This window comes from Grammomys surdaster, unplaced genomic scaffold, assembly GCF_004785775.1.
Source record: "Grammomys surdaster isolate TR1022 unplaced genomic scaffold, NIH_TR_1.0 222044, whole genome shotgun sequence".
Lineage (NCBI taxonomy): Eukaryota > Metazoa > Chordata > Mammalia > Rodentia > Muridae > Grammomys > Grammomys surdaster.
Window position 1 is genome coordinate 1 of NW_021624380.1, and position 4,289 is coordinate 4,289.

A 4,289-nucleotide genomic window follows, 5' to 3' on the forward strand; every position below is an offset into this window, starting at 1 on the left:
AGGTTAGGTTAGGTTAGGTTAGGTTAGGTTAGGTTAGGTTAGGTTAGAGTACATGGTGTCACCTGGGAGATTTATCTTGTAAGGGCTTTTAGTGACTGTTATCAAAGTACTGAAGTATAAAATATGTCAGACAGCATCCATGTTCCTGAGGATGAAAATCTAGCTGAACACACAGAGGAAAGGGAGGCATCATAGAACACACCGTAAATCCAACATGGAGCCTGGTGCTCAGGAAAGCTCCTGGAGGAATGCTGCGGATTGGCATGGAAGGGGAGCTGCCAGCTGTGAGCTCAGTGCTCATCTGTGTTCCCACTGGGCCCCTTCACACAACACTATTGAGCATCCGATCTCAGGTTCTCTCATGTTACACCACACACCTAATCCATTCTCAGGGAGAGACCTCTGTCTGTTTCTGACCTGCTTGAAGCCCCAATCTATCTCCTCTTAAGTCTTTGTTTCCCAGCAAACTTATGACCCCTGGTCTCCCAGACTTTCACTAATGGCTAAAGAGGTCACAATACCATAGATCTATCCTGTAAAGCAGACTGCACAAGGAAGCAGGTAAGATTTAGTGAGGCTTGCACATATTTACTGTCATGTGTTTGTGTGTGAGGGCACTAGAATTTAAAATTAAGTAATAATTTATTAAAGGAACTTTTAGTAAGTTTGCAATATAATTACAGTAAAAATGCAAAAGGGGTGTTAAAACACAAACAATCTTCTTTTCCTTCTCCATCCCCGGACCTCCTGCTATGTGGTAGACTGATGCAGGTTTGAGGACTCCTTTCCTGTTCCCTTCCATCTTCCTCTTCCCTTCTCCTCTCTGCCTCTTTTATCTGTTTCCTTCCTATCTCCATTATTTCCCCCACTCTACATTCTCTAGCCTATCTCTCCTAAGGTTTGAATCTGTCCTTGAGAGGCTGGGATTCCTTCTCACTAAGTACACTGCATCAGAAGAGTTCGGGGGAGATGAAGTGAGCCCCCAGAGCTGAGAATTGATTTGTGGTTGTGAATTAAATGTCACAAACTTAGCTCTAAGATGGTGAATTGCCCAATAGTTTTCTGTAAGGAGATCCACTTAGAAGTTTATTAAAGGAAACTGGTTTTGCTAAATGAGGAACAGTGATAATGAAACTTAATAAAGAAATTATTTCTGACTTACATATATGTATGCCAATAAATAATAAAATGATAATGATAATAGTAATGATGATAATGACAAAAGAAGTATTTTTACACAGAGACCACCATATATACATATATATATATATATATATATATATATATATATATATATATATCTCCTCTTACAAGTGAGCCACAGTAGTATTGATCAGACAAGGTCTCTAAGATGCTTGGGACTCATCAAGTAGAGGAGACAGGTTTTCCAGTGACCCAGGCTTCTCCTGCCTCAGTTTTCTTAGTACCAACAATGAAAGCACACAGCACCACACTTGGATCTTATACATGAGTTCTAGGCACCAGCTCAGGTTCTCACTGTTGTGATGCAGGCACTTTTACCTCCACTTTCTCCTCAGGCTTTGGACACACAGGACTTTGAGTGGTCAGCAAACAGAACTTATTGGAGATAATGCCTACTTGCCACAGGAATGGCTTGAAAGAACCTGGTCAGAGGCTGGACCATACTACATGAAATACGAAATCCAGAACCTCTAAAGCTTGTAGTGAAGGGCATGTGTAAAAAGGCCCAGAGAAATCCACATGTCACAGAGATGAGTAATGAAATTAGGAGTGTGGCCTTGCTGGAGTAATTGTAGCCTCATCTAAGGAAGTATCACTGGAGCTAGCCTTTGACGTTTGAAAACCAATTTCCAACCCAGAGTCTCTCTCTTCTTGCTGCCCTTAGGTAGGAAAGTAGGACTCTGAGCTACCATATCTGCCTGTGTGCTGCCATGCTTCCCATCCTGAGAAAAATGGACTGAATCTCTGAAATGGTAAGCAAATCCCAATTAAATGTTTTCTTTTATAAAAGTTACAATGGACACTGTCTCTGAGAGTGAATAGGACACTGACCAAGATAAAAGTTGGTACTTGGGAATGGAGCATTGCTGTGACAGGCCAGGCCATGATGATTGTGGGCATACTGTAGGCTTCAGGACTCAGGGTAGGAAAGCGGTTGAACATTTTAAGTGGGGGTGAATAGGCCTGGAAGACAGTGGTGCCTAGAGCAGTATAGTTTAGGACAGCTTGGCTCAAGATTTCAGAAGGGAAAAACATTATTAACTGGCCTAAAGTCCATGCTTGTGATCTTTTGGTGAAGAAATGTGTTGTCTTTTTCCCCTGTACAAAAAAACAAAACAAAACAGAAACAAAAAAGCTATCAAAAAACTGTTTAAGGGTAAATTGAAGAGTTTTGGGATTAACGGCGTTGGCAGATAGATTTCAAGACATCTTTGTATTCCTGTGTCCTGTTGTTAGTGGTCACTCTTATGCAGAACTGTAATGAAAAGGGGCAAGCTGACCAGAGAAAAATACAAAATATGCAGTTTGCAAAAAAGGGAGTACCAGGCAGTGTAATCACAAAGTTCAGTGCTCAATGAGCTAAGAAAAAAAAAAAGAAAAAAAGAAAGAAAAGCTCACTTACAAAAGAAATAAAAAGAGTTGTAGCCTTAGGGAAAGAGATGTCTAACTAATGAAGGAAACTATCAAATATAGAAAGCTGATGACACTCTATTTGATTGATGGGCCAAGTTCTAGCCTAACTAAGTAGAAAAACTTGGCAGTTTTGGCCATGTTGTTCTGGCTTTAGAGTCAAGGATACAAGAAGGGGGTGTGGAATCTCCATGTCAGGTATGTCCCTGTATGGAGGCCAGGAGAGGCCATTGGGTGAAGCTGTGAAGGTAAACCCTGGATTTCATTCCAGACCCCAAGATTTCAAAGATGACAGAGTCATGGGACACCTGCCGAGGAGATCGGCTGACAGGTGGAGAACCAGCAAGAGGGATAGAAGTCTGCTGCAGTCAGCAAGCTGAAAGGATTTGGTGTTCTGAAGAGCACTTTGACATCAGACATGAAGATTCAGGGTTTGAGGTTGGACCTGCTGGTCGTCCATCTTGCTTTGGCCCAGTAGTTCCTCACTGTGTTCCATCTCCTCCCTTTTGGAATGGAAATGCATATTCTGTGCCATATTAGGTTGGAAGTTTGGGGTCTGCTTTTTTATTTTAATTTTACAGGGGGTTACAGTGAAGAGGTTGCCATGAGTCTCAAAAGAGACCTTGAACTCTGGGCTTTGAAATGGGTTGAGACTGAGAGACTGTGGAGACTTTTGAAACTGGACTGAATGCATATTTGCATTATGTCATGGCTACAAGCCTCTGGGAGCCACAGAGTACAATGTGGTGGTTTGAGTAAGAATATTCACCATAAACTGAAATATTTGAGTGCTTGATCATTAGGGCATGGCCCTACCTAAGAGGGATTAGGAGTGTATCCTTTTTGGAGTAGGTGTGGCCTTAATAGAGGAAGTGTGTCACTGGGGAAGGGCTTTGAGATTTCAAAACTCCCATTCCAAGACCAGAGACTCTTGCTTCTTGCTGCCTTTGACTCTGGATATAGAACCATCATCTACCATGTCTGGCTGCATACCACCATGTTCCACTCCAAGAGGATAATGAATTAAACCACTGGAACCATGAACAAGCCTCAATAAAATGCTTTGTTTAGCAAGAGTTGCCATAGTGATGGTGTCTCTACATAGCAACAGAACTCTGAGCAAGGCAACCTGTTTCCTCCTTTAGTTGCAGAGTGTTTTATCACAGCACCTAGGACAACACAGTTCCACATCTCCTGGTCCCAATGCAGCGTTCTGGAGATGCTTTCCTGGAACTGGTCAGAGGATGGCCCTTAGTACAAGAGAAAACCTAGGATAGTTCAGTCTGGTAGTAGAAGAGTGGTGTTGAAAATCTTAGCACATTCATGTGTCAGAGTGGATGGAACAGCAAAGCATTCTGGGAAATGTGCAGTGTGCTTGCTCCTCTGTGGGATGCGGGAGCTGCAGTGCTGAGAAGCATAATGAGAATGACCAGGGAGAAGGACACCAGCATTGGTGGAAGCTCAGGACTGATGCTGATGGCTCAAGGCTGGGGGTGGAGTTAGGAGACTGTATTCCTGAATCCCAGCAAATAAGGTACAGAAATACCCCATCAGGTTAAACTGTCAGGAGCAGTAACACCAAGGACAGAGATCCACTGAGGCATAAGTAAGTAAGGAACAGCCTGAGGTCTGACTGTGTAAGGGGTACATGGCTAACATATCACAAGGATCTTAAA

General features: G+C 42.7%; 1 long non-coding RNA gene across 1 annotated transcript; it reads left to right on the forward strand.

Annotated features, from left to right (window-relative positions):
• The first annotated feature begins 1,865 nt into the window (after positions 1 to 1,865).
• On the forward strand, positions 1,866 to 3,689 carry LOC114616005. Its single transcript, XR_003710572.1, has 2 exons — positions 1,866 to 1,955; positions 2,885 to 3,689. It is a non-coding gene; the product is annotated as an uncharacterized LOC114616005 (long non-coding RNA).
• Positions 3,690 to 4,289: the final 600 nt, after the last annotated feature.